The following is a 13,608-nucleotide window of genomic DNA, read 5'->3' as shown; positions in this document are numbered from 1 at the left end:
CCAGCAGTGTACACCGCAAGATGCATGCACTGGACACTGTCCTCAGCACAGTGAACTGCAATGTCTGTGCAGTACCACAGTCCTGATTCATGGCTCACAGGTGCAACCCATCACTGCCAGGTTATGCCTCATACCATACCTGTCATCCCCTACACATGTAACACACATGGACAGGGGGGTGGTATCCCAAGGCACCACAGATACACACACCTCTAGGTTGTTGGCACAGCACAAAGCATCAGGGCCTACTCATGTGCAGCTAACAGTGTGTTGGACTGCCGTCTGGTTCATAGCCTGGCACACACAACCCTCCCATACACAGGAAAACCACCTATCCTCCATAACAACACTGGCAATATGACAGTCTCAAGAACTGTCTTCATATGGCTGGACTGCATCCAGCCAAACACTGTGCGTGAGCATTACTGTAGCTACAACACACTAGTTGAAGGGTTCCCAGCATGTGGTCACTGAATTGCAGTGGAATGACATGTTACCACTCCCACAACAGGTGGGAACATGCAGCACCTGTACATCGACTACATGTAGACTATATGGCCCAGACCAGATGTGTATCCCCTGCTGTAGGTATTTTACCATATAAGCCCACACTGTATAGACACATACCGCGTCCGGCCCCTGCACAGTAAGACAAAGTCATATTGTTATGCATTGCAAATACCATTTATCCTCTCGAGCCATGTGTCAGACATGGTAACTACTGCAGGTCACAGGTATTTATGTGTATGTGTCACACACATACATCATGTGTGCAATGCCATTGCTGGTTTAGGTAATGGCATGCATTGTTATGCACAAAGACCCACACAGGGTCATAATGTGTGACACAACCACACGTGGCAGTTGTGGGTTACCAAAACATACCTATCTGTACTCTGACAATGGTAATAGACCCAGTAGCAGAGCACACTATTGGCATTACTGGCCAACTAGCCCTGTTTGGCTGTGCTGATAGTGTGGTGACATCCCCTGTGTTTACTGGGGGAACATGCAGCATCTTGTGTATTGTAGTATTTGCCAAAAGGATCTGTTCTCTCACACTTGCATTTACACACACCCTATTACCCCCACACTTGCCATTTGCAGGATTCATACCCCTACCTAGCTAAGTCGAGAGAGACGCATTAGCAAATCGCACTATTCGGATTACTAGATGGTTCCTCTTCTCTGGCTGTACTCATAGGGTGCTGACATCATCAGTGTTTTGAAAGGGTAATGTGCATCAGGTAGTGTGATCTCCTGATTGCCAAAACTGACATGTTTGTCATACAGAATTGCACACACACAAACTCCCCACATCCAAACACACACACATGCCATTTGCATGTTTCAAACTCCTACCTAACTATATTATGACACTCAAGAGGGACACATTAGCAGAGCGTGCTATTCGCATTACTGTGAGGTTTCCCTTCTCATGCTGTACTTATAGGGTGCTGACATCATCAGTGTTTAGAAAGGGGAATGTGCATCCTGTAGTGTGTTCTCCTAGGTGCCAAAACGGATATTTCTTTCATACAGACTTGCACAACACTAACCCCCTCCACACACACTGAGCATTTGCAGGATTCAAACCACTACCTAACTATGTTATGACACTCGTGACAGACGCATTAGCAGAGTGTGCTATTTGAATTAGTAGAAGGTTTCGCTTCTCCTGCTGTACTTATAGGGTGCTGACATCATACGTGCTGAGATAGGGGAATGTGAATCCTGTAGAGTGCTTTCACAGTTGCCAAAAGGAACATCTCCCTCACACAGACTTGCACACACACTAACCCCCCTCCACACACTGGGCATTTGCAGGATTCAAACCCCTACCTTACTATGTTATGACACTCAAGACGGACGCATTAGCGGAGCGCGCTATTCACATTACTGGGAGGTTTCCCTTCTCCTGCTGTACTTATAGGGTGCTGACATCATCCATGCTGAGATAGGGGAATGTGCACCCTGTAGAGTGCTTTCACAGTTGCCAAAAGGGACATCTCCCTCACACAGACTTGCACACACACTAACCCCACTCACCCACCTACACACACACACACACACACACACACACACAGAGCATTCGCAGGATTCAAACCCCTACCTAACTATATTATGACACTTGAGAGAGCGCACTATCCGAATTACTGGGCATCTGTTCTGCACCTGCAGTATTTATAGGGTGCTGACATCTTTATTTCTACAGAGGTATGTACATGTAGTACTACCTGTCAGGTGGGGGATAGCATATATATGTATTTGCAGCCACCTACGTCAGGGTCAGATATGCACATCGCACTGGCAGGTTATGTTCTATACCATGCTTTGTGACCACAGGACTTGTAACACACAACACAACCAGTCCAGAACACCACACCCGCATCCAGGACACACACTTAGCTTCCCTGGGAACAGTGCCGGGATATGCATGTGTTCACATACACCATTCCAGTTGTTAACATCAGGTACAGGCATATTGTGTGTGAGAACTACTCAGGCCTCTACCACTTTACCCTACAGCCACTACAATTTGTGGGTCCATGTGCTATGACAGAACCACACACCACAGCCACATGGGGGAATACATACTGCACCTGTCCATCTGCAACATGGGTACTCACTGTTCCACACCAGAGGTAGACCACCATTGTTGATATCTTACCATACTCACCTTTCCCTGGACATCCATATCCCATCTCCAGCCCCAGGCAAGGTTGTCACTGCACACAAACTGTATTTAGCACAAGCAGACTCTACACTTGTGAAGACTGGGGTGGACGACTTCAGAGGACCCATGCTGGGGGACTATACTGGCCACTCAGCATAATCCTTGACAATTGCATTCTATGAGCATGTGTACGGTTTGCATTGATCATGCTATCCCACATATACCCATGACTGTTCCACAACAAGACACCTGTCAGATGTACACCAGCCATATATGAGCCGTACAACAGACAGAGTGAGCTAATACATTGCAGAGCTGTAGCCCACAGAGGGAGGACATCTGTGAACAGATCCAGCACGGCACTTCATTCACACATAATCATCACAACACAGTGTTGACAGTGGAATTGTCCAGAGAATGCAGATAGGGCTCCCCTCAGTCTGTTATTGATGGCCACTTACTGTTGGAGATCCTCAGCAACCCTCTTCCAGCACACACCGACAACATGGCTGTGGCTTAGCACATTCAAACCCTGGGATCTCCACTGTGCCCCTGCTTGACAGAGGCACAGCTCACTAGCCCCACACGTTGCCTTATGTGACCTACTTTACAGTGGCACAGTAGCCTACTGTACTGGGGATGCAGATGCCAAGCACACTCTGGCTGAGCTGTCATTCCCTAGGGCAACGAGCCTAGTATTGACCTCTACACCCATATGTTCAATTGTCAGATGCACAATATTTGTTGTGCTGTTCTACTGTTTGCAGGTCTTTATTGCCATAGCATTCCCTGTTCCTATGACCAACTTGTGAATCTGTGGAAGATCTTTGCATATGACGGCGATCCACTATATCACTTATGTCTCTGTAGTCATTTACTGTGTGCACTGGGCAGATTGCTGTGTTGTGGTTGGTTCCTGGAATGACACATTACAAATACCAGATATGTGTGGCCAACTGCTAAACGGAGATATGGCCTAAGTGTGTGAGCATGCCCAGTTCAGCCTTTCCATGGCATGTTGTCTGACATATGCCTCATTTATCAAAGTGTGCAAGCATGCCCAGTGTGAGCTTTCCATATGTTGCACTCTGAAGTCCACCACATATTTGGGTGTGTGTGAAGTTCAACAATATCTCACGTTTATGGTTGTGTGTTGGGTGTCATGTTGTGTACTAACTGGCCAACTGCTTCGTTTCTGCCACAACAGGGATTGTACTGTGCCTGCAGGGATTGCATGGGATACTTTGCAGACAGTTGTCAACATACTTTCATAATGACCTAACACTGTAGTACCGTATAGTGTACTGGTTCAGTACTTTCACTGTGGTGGACAGTATCCTGGGCTTTAGTCCTATCACTGCTTGACATCTTCATAGTGAGCACAACAGACTGTGTAGGGGCCAGTTGTGCACATATGACCATGTTGCATTATGTTCAGATATGGACTACCTACACCAGGCTCGTCCAACATTGGTAGTGTATTCCACAACATGGGTGGACACTGGCAAACACTAGCGATGTTCCCTAGGCCATTTCTGATGCTAGTCACAGGGTGTGTTTGTCCTTCGACACACATTGTAACTGGAGTTTGCCATGATATATATCATGGTTAGCATACTGTGCCTCCGTCTACCTCTGACATAACAGTGATACCCAGGGTTAGCCTACCATCTCCCATCCACTCATCAGGATTCCTCTTGAGGGGTGTCAATAGATGACTCTTTGGCTGACCTGTACCGGGTGTTTACTGAAGAGTGGGAGTGCCTTCTGTGTTATGGATCATTCTGTACAGCTTGTCCTATGTATGTCCGTGCTGGGGTTCAGGTCTCTCATGTGCATAGCTCACTGCCATTCAGATTGTACAAGGTGCAGCATGTTCATTGATTCCAGGTTGGACATGGCTTCATACATCAGGCACAGCTTGCCTGTAGCTGGTCAGTATGGCAGTGTGTGGGGCTGCAGTTTGTTTACTCAGGCAACACATGGCATCTGTTCATGCTCTTTGCTACTCCTGGTGGGGTACTGTCGTGGACTTTACAGTTGATGGAGGTGTCTGCTGAGGTATATCCCACAGGGGCTATTGTAGTCAATTGTGACGCTGATGAAGGATGACTGCAGAGCCACAGTGACCTCCTCTTATCTACATCTGACAACCTTCATGATTGGGTGGGTATATAGTATGTTTCTGCGAACACTACAGCCACATGTTTGTCCAGTGCAGGATATCTATCACATTGTGTCCCCAGGTCTCTCATTACATGTTAGGTACGTAATGGGTTAACACCTGTGTGGTAATTTGTGGGCACTTACTGTATATCCACGGTGGTTGTCTATACACAGTTCTGCAATTAGCTTGCTGACATGGCTATGGCTCCAGTTGTCTGTTTGTAGGTGGCCCTTTTGTGGGTTGCTTGTGTCAGCTGGGGGTCGGATATGGTGGGCTGTTTGTACTCCTCTGCATACATGTTCAGTCACAGTCCTTCCATGTTGGCCTATACCTATGGGACATATATACAGAACGGGGGAGGGGCCCAGGACCAGGCCTTGTGGGATGCCACTCATATCTGCTTTGTAGTCTGACATGGATGCAGCATGTCTGACCATGTCAGTTCTGTCCTTGTTCTGGTTTGCAACCCCTCTACTGACATAGGGGTATATATTTAAGCTGGTGAACATATCCATACTGAACACGTAGGGTATTGTCTAGAAGCATATGCACGGTCCAGCTACGCTGTGTGGACCACATTGCCCTCATCAATGACCTTAATGACCACACATGTTTAGGGGCAGGATCTGCAGTTACGACAGCCACACTGTGTAGGGTCCAGTATCAGTAGGTCCACAATAGCTTTATGTCTGCGGTACATACTGATCCTTTCCATAGCTGTGCAGACCAAGCTTATCAGGATCCTGGGGTGGTAGTTTGCAGTATCCATTCAGGCAACACCTTTGTTGTGAAGGACCACTGTTGTTGTACACTGCTCTTTGGGTACATATCCTGTGGTAGGGCTGACATTGAGCAGTAGTGTGATTTGGCATTCCATTATTCTTGTAGTCCATGTTGGCCTCAGCCCAGGACACCATCACATACCTTTGCTGCTGTGTGTTTTGCTTTGCAGATGATGGCTGTTACCTCAGCATCTGCAGTGTCATGGGACCAGCAGTCTGCTGGGATAGATATTTTGCATTCTGGGGGGGGGGGGTTGCACTGCACCTGTTAGGTTGTATGTTAGCAATATGTGTGTGTGTTTGGTATGTTGTTTGTAATATCTGTGTGATTCGGAGCATATCTGTGGATGCCCAACATGGTTCCTACCATCAGTTAAGTAAGCCTTGTGATTATCCTTAGTGTCCTGTACAATTTGTATCTTCATAGGTTCATGGGTTCATACTAGGCTATCCACCCTAGGGCATTAGTAAGCCTAGCCAGAGTGTGTGTGTCTTTTGCCGCCCCTTGTTATGTGACTATGTTGGCCATTTATGAATTTCTTTACTGTGCCTCTGTCTGGTCATGACACAGTGAAGACCCCCAGTATACATGTACGATCATTCATCCACTTGGCAATATTCCTGTTGAGGGGTGTCAGTGAGGGGCTCTGCTTACAATGGATTGGGATCCTGTTTCTGGGTGTGGGGAGCCTCTGGGTTATGTATCTGTCCCTCCAGCACATCCTATTTCATTATGTGTTGAGGCTGACATCTGTCACTCTCACAGCTCCAATGGCTTTGATTTCCTGTGGTGGAGCATGTCCATTACTCCTGTGTTGGACATGGCCTTGTACAACAGACATAGAATGCCTCTGTGTAGGCAGTCTGTGACTGCATTCAGCTGGGGTGTCTACACCCAGGCAGCATATGACATATATTTCACACCCTTTATCCTCTTGGTGGGGTAACTATGAGGTATTCCGAACTGCTGCAGGTGTCACATACGGTACATCCCATATGAGTCATTGTACTAGATTATGGGTCTGATAAGGGAACAGTACAGCGGCACAGTGACCTCTGTTGATGTAGATGTGAATCCTTTCATGATACGGTGTCCAGTATCGACAATCTTCCTAGTCACATTGGCATTGTGAGTGTGACATGACAGAGTACTGTCGACTTGTGTCCCTAGGTCCCTGATTATTCCTTGCATACATAATGGTTTGCAACCTATGTGGTAATTTGTGTGTACCTTGTCTGGTATTTGATGGGACATTCATACTGTCCAGTGTCTTCAGGATGTCTGGGTGGAGTTCTTGTGTGTGAGAGTGTGGTCTGTCGCATGCTACAGACTGTACAGCAGTTTTGACTACACTTAGGTGCACATGGATGGTCTCCGCTGCTTTGTGCATTGTCAGTTACCTGGCCGTATGGGTGTCTGTGCTGCATATGGATACTCCCCCTCCTTTGATGTTTTGGTTCAGGTGTTGGGGCCATAACGCATGATATGTGGTATAACCTGGTAGTGCTGGTGTGCTATCACTAGGCTTGCAGCAGGCTTCTGTCACTGCACAGACATCGATGTTCTCCATACTGGGAAGTGCCTCAGGGGCATGCATATTGCAGTTTACATATCTGGCATTGGTCAGCATTACCCTTATGTTTCTTACCACTTATGTTTTCTATGGTGGTGGGTAGTCTTTTTGGCCTTGCCTACATACGGCTCTATGGAGGTGGCAAAGGCCTTATCCAGTATCCAGACGCACGGGGGTAACAGGTGCAAGCCATCCCTGGAACAGCAGCATGGCTTGTCATGCCTGACATCTCAAGCAGACAGACATTAGACCCTCTTGGACTGACAGCTGTAACTGTGCCACCTGTTAAACATGATCATTCTGTGTTTGTACTGTGGCATCATTCTTGGTGAGGGTTGGATGCTGCACATGGCCAGTGTCATACCAGCCTGGGGTACATACTCAGAGAGCTCAACCATGTCTCTTTTCATGTAGCCCAGGGAGGTACATCTCAGGTCATTCACACCAGCATGGACATTGAGTGCATCATATTTCTGCTTGCTTTGGGGTGACCTGCGCACTTGTGTTATGTGGCATATTGTGGCAGCCTACAGGCAGCTTACTGTACCCTTTCCCTTGTTCAGTCTGGTGAGTGGGACAGCAGTGTGTCTGCCTATACAGACACCTATTACAACTGTATCAGGTATGTTGTTTCTCCTTCTGCCCTGTGACTGTTTGGCACACCAGCTTTGTGTACTATGTGTTGCATGTGCTATGTTTGGAGGTTGTGGTTGCTTGTGATCTGCTTTGGAGGCTTCTGTTGGTGTGGTGTGTTTGTAATTAGGGCCTCCGGGAATGTTTTTGTGTGTTTATGTGTTTGGTTTACAGTTGTGGTAGGTCTATGTGGGACTGGGTTTGTGGTGTATGTGGTTACCTTCTCCTCCTGACTAGTTTTGACAGTACTGAGTTGGGGGAGCTCAGCCTCTGGTTTGGATACATGGTTGCATCTATCACATATATTTGTATTTATTGGGGGGAGTTGTGGTTGTCTGTGTACTTGGGACAGGTGTCACATTGCCTCTGGATTTACAGATTCTACTTGTTGTGGCTGGCCTTAGTGGATTGTATGTGTGTACATATGTTATTGCCATACTACTGATCAGTGATTACTTCCCTTTTTATGTTTGCTCTATCATGTGGTAGCTTCCTCATTCCCTTGCATAGTTTGGTAATGGCTGGAGTCCAGCATGCCAGATGCCTGCATGTATGGCATTGTGTCTTGTTGTTATTTGTGATTGCATACTCCAAGCATTCCTGGCTGTGTTCATGGAATTCCTGTATAACATGTTCTGCGGTGTGTCCCATATTCTGCACTTGCACAGGCCTTTCGTGGATTCCACATCGGTCTGGAGGGGTGCAACCTATGCTTTACACATGTTTTTCACTGTGGTATTCTGGCCAGGGACTGGGGTCGGGATGTGTATATCCAGTGTGATTACTCTATGGTCTGGTCTTACCAGTGAAGGATACACTTCTCATCTTGCCATCCAGTACACATGTTGCTGATTATCACATCCAGTATGCTTACCCCTCTTGTGGGAGTGGTACATTGTTCCTGGGCATTTTGGTTTATGGATTCTGGAAAGTTTTCTACAACTGTGTTGGTGCCTCAGGTGATGCTGCAGGGCTGCCTCTGTCAGATGCGCATATTACACTTCCCTGTACATGTTTGTGAGCAGGTCATGTCATTTTAGGCATCCATGTTATTATTTGAGTGAGTCAGAGGGGGTATCATTCCCAGGGTTCCTACTGAGCCAGTGTATGTGCTATGCGTTGCCTCTTTGCCAAGGCCAGGGCATACTGGGCATGCCTCCTTCTGCCTACTGAGGCAGGCTCCGGTTGTTCCTCCTCTGAGTCACGCTCTGCCTGTGATGACCTTGGCAATGGTGGGGGGCTGTTTGGCCCAGCCCTATGCTGGTCCTGCTGCAGCTGTTTTCGCAAGATCATATTATGTAGCATAACACATACCATGACAATTTGGGTACATGCAGTTGGTGTGTACTGCAATTCTCCACCAGATGTGTCCAGACACCGGAACCGTGACTTGAGCAGCCCAAACACATGCTCTATTACATTACGTGTTTGTGCATCTGCCTCATTATGGCGTTCCTGTTCAGGTGTGTGTGCATTTCTGATGGGTGTCATCAGCCACGGCTCCAGTGCATAACCTGCATCCCCCACTAGGTGTCCGTGTGGGATGTCCCCATTGGCAAATGTCTGGTACAGCTGCGTCAAATGCCAGATGTGGGAATCATGGTAACTCCCAGGGCAGCCAGCACACACATTCATTATTATGCCCTGGGCATCACACACGACCTGGCAGTTGATGGAGGGGAAGCCCTTGCAGTTAATGTAGGCCCTACCCCGCTCACGGCTGGTGCTTTGATGCGTATGTGCGTGCAGTCCATTGCACCCACTACCTCAGGGTATTCTGCTATTTGCTGGAACAGACGCATATTGCTGGCCAATACCTCACAGGCATTGGGGAAATATACATGATCACCGACATGTGCTGACATGGCATCCAGGAACTGGTGCAGTACCCTGGAGGCTGATGCCTGTGATATCCCCATCATATCACCAGTTGGTCTCTGGAAGGTACCTATTGCTAGTATTCTTAGGCCAACATATACCTTGGTTTCCACTGGGATGGGTTCCCCTCTGTTGGTTCTGTGTGTGAGGCGTGGCCTGCACAGCTCAACTATTTGCTGCAGGAGCTCTCTGTCCACTCTATAGCGCTCTACTATCTCCAGCTCATGTAACCCGTGGTAGGTGACCCTGGGCCTGTACACTCTTCTCCGTCTCCTCAGTGTGGGTTGTCTGGCACCATCTGCATTGTCACCACCCTCAGCAAGTCGCCTATGTCTCATTATGACAGCTATGGCAGCCCCTAACATTTCTGCTCTGAGTGAAGCTTTTTCAGTTTTCACTTCTATTAGCTTACTCCTGTCTTGCAGTGTCTCTTAAGAGAAACTTCCTGCACTACTGTTTGCAGAGTTTTAAGTGCTGGGCTGGGCTACTATTCTGCCTGTGTAATTGCCTGCTTCTAATTGTTTTCACCTGCTAGCTTCAGCAGTATTCCCTGTTAGCTTCCTACTAATTCTGTTGCTTCCTTTTTCCTTTCTGTTTCCTCAGGGGGGAGCAATGTGCATACCAGCAGAAACACGCTCACAGTGGCTTACACACACACACACGTGCTTACACAGTTCAGAATCTACTTATTCGGGTTAAAACCCGCGCACACCAGCGCAAACAGTGTTAAACATCTACCAACATGCTCCCACATGCTCAGTCTGCCTTACACGCACGCACACTGCCCTACTCGCAATTCATGGCGTGCACACGTGCACATGCACGCAAAGCAAGAAACTTTAGTGTAAGTAACAGTGTACACCTTCCATTTCTTGACTTTCCCACACTTATCTTGTAGCACTCCTCTTTCCCTGATCTGTGTCTGTCATCTGTCATGTTACACTGTCCTCCAATGAACTACATTTCTTTCTACCATTCCCCCCTGTGATGTCACCTATCTCCTACTCTATTCCTCCCCCTTATGTATCTCTTACACTACTCGGACTGTGCTCATTTGCTATGTGACTGTGAGATTCAGTATCCCAACCCTCATTTACATGAGATTGCCTACTAATGCTTAGTTACATTTCTTACACTCAGCTTCCCCCCTTAGCAACCACTACATGGTGGCCATGTTGTTTTTGGTCTGCTGGTCCCTGCATTGTCATTCCATGTATTGCATAAAACCCACATTTGTGGGTTTATAACCTTCATTTTATGTTTTATACAGTGCAGCCCGTTTGCGCGGGGCTGCACTGGGTTTAAAATATATATTTTTATTATTTTTGCATCGAGTTACCTTGCCAATGGCCACATATTTGGCCATTGGCATGCTGCCTGACACATATGCACCCTTTATTTGGAGCTGACATGGCTTAATTGTGAAATTTGCAGAAACGTACTCAGTTGTCAACTGAGTACATTTCTGCAGCTAAAACGGCTCTTACACGAGCTGGTTTCTGCTTCGTGGATTGCTAATATACCTCATTTGCATACATTTTGGCTGCAAGTGAGGTATTTAGCATGTCCACGCCCAGTCCGTGTAAGAGACGTTTTAGCTGCTCTCTTACATGGAGTTTAGGGCTGTTCCTAGATCACGAGGCTTGCATGGAGTGTTACATGTCTCTTACACTCCGTGCAAGCCTTCGTGAATCCTGCCCATTGTTTCAGTTAAGGAAAGTGCCAGAAAAACATGGCAATCATGAAAACATAAACATAAATTATTTATTTATTTATTTTTATTTATTTTATTTTACATTTGTTGACCGGGCTAGTCTAGCTGGATATATTTCCATTTTCATTAGAGGCCCGGGGAGAAAAGCTCCACACAAAATACAACAAAATAACAGGATAGTCCAAAATTAATTAATTGATAAAATCAAAAGATAAACCATACAATAAACAAGCTGTGCAATTGTATAATAACAAAATTACCAAGTCAATTTGAGAGGATATAGATTAGTAAGGAGAAAAAAAGTGAATTAAAATAAAGAGAGAGAATAAGGGTAAAAGGTCCAAAGGAAGAGGGGTGTCACACAAGAAGGAAGAGAAGAAGAGGAGGTAAGGCAGTAGAATAGGGCAAGAAAAAGACAGGGGGCCAGATTCAGGAAGCCTCCGTGTAAGAGTTATAACTCTTACACGGAGGCTGCAGTTAAACGGTGTGATGTCAGCATGTCATGCATATGCATGAGGTGCATGAGGCATGCTGAATCACATTGTAACTCTTTTAAACGGTCCATGTAAGAGAGTAGGGGGCGTGTCCATAGGCTAAGCCCTGCATGCGGACACGCCCCCGTAAGTGTAGAATGGCTGAATGTAAACAGCCACGAGAGAGGCCATGGAAATGTAAATAAACACACTACACAACACATTCCCCCACAGACCATCAGTGTACAAAGTGAACAGAGGCTATAAAATGAGAATAAAAACTGTTGTATTTTTTTTAAACCCCGTAAATGTTTGCTACTGTGTGCGGTGGTGTGCTACTAGCTAACTGCAGTTAGCAATCAGTGGAAAAGGATATGAGAACTAAATATGCAAAGTAAGCCAAGAAGAAATAGCTTAGCGGTAGAGTTGCCGGCTTAAGAGTAGGCAGGCAGGGTTCGAGCCCACACAACAACCTTTTCCTTTTTTTGTAAATAAGCACTAAACAAGCCCCTGACAGTATTGTCCAAATGTAAAAGTATACCCTTTTGTAAAATGGAATGAAATGGAGCATATATATTGAAGTAACACAATAATAAAAATAATTAGAAATGTACTGATAGCTAAGCTGCTGTGAGACACAGTGCCCGTAGCTGCGTAGTGTTTAAAAAGCTGCAAACTGTATGCCCGATGCCAAGCACCGGTTTAACAAGCTGAAACTGTTTGCAACTAGCTGTGCTCAGCTTAACATGTGTGTCACTAGCCAATTAAGGTTTATCCCAGCGCACACTGTTTGCACGCCGCTCCCACATGCTAACTGCCAGTGCGCATGCGTTAGCTCCGCGCAAACGAGCGCAGACCTGGTTTAAAGTGCTTAAAAGTGCCTTTATGGCACTTTGATTGACAGGTCCTGTACTCAGTTTGAAAGTTTGCAAAGAAAAACAAATTCCCACTGTCAGTCTCGATCCCAGGACCTTGGTAACATTAGTCTGCATGACCTACCACTAAGCCATGCCTGCCTTACAAGAACACAGTGCTAAAATAAATATAACATGTAATAGTAGGAATCAGTATAAAGGCAATATAGGAGATGTACTATCCAAAGCATGTCAGGTAGAGTTTTAATGGCCAAATTACTGGATTCCCATACTAGTTCAGTGTTAACAGATACAGCCCTGCTACTTGTTAGCTTGTACATAATAATGTAAGGTAATGTACATATATGAAGGTACTTATATCTAAACATACATATATATAAATATATATAAATACATATGACATATAGTTGTAGGTGTCAGTATCCATACACACTCACTACAGGAAACAGTGAACATAAATGCAGCAACCTGAATCTGCAACACAGCCTGACCCCTGTGTGACCTACTTACCCTTCTAACTGCTTAAAGGTGGCCTCAGCACTTTGATTGACAGGTCCTGTACTCATTTTGAAAGTTTGGAAAGAAAAATAAATTCCCACTGCCAGTCTCAAACCCAGGATCTTCATAACATTAGTCTGTATGACCTACCAGTAAGCCATGACTACCTTACAAGAACACACTGCTAGAATAAATATAACATGTAATAGTAGGAATCAATATAAAGGCAATATAGGAGGTGTACTATCCAAAGCATGTCAGGCAGAGTTTTAATGGCCAAATTACTGGATTCCCATACTAGTTCAGTGTTAACAGAAACAGCCCTGCTACTTGTTAG

The sequence above is a fragment of the Protopterus annectens genome, chromosome 2.part0 (genome assembly GCF_019279795.1).
Source record: "Protopterus annectens isolate FY-2018-M chromosome 2.part0, PAN1.0, whole genome shotgun sequence".
Classification (NCBI taxonomy): domain Eukaryota; kingdom Metazoa; phylum Chordata; order Ceratodontiformes; family Protopteridae; genus Protopterus; species Protopterus annectens.
The sequence above is the reverse complement of the archived record's forward strand: the minus strand, read 5'-3'. Positions refer to the sequence as shown.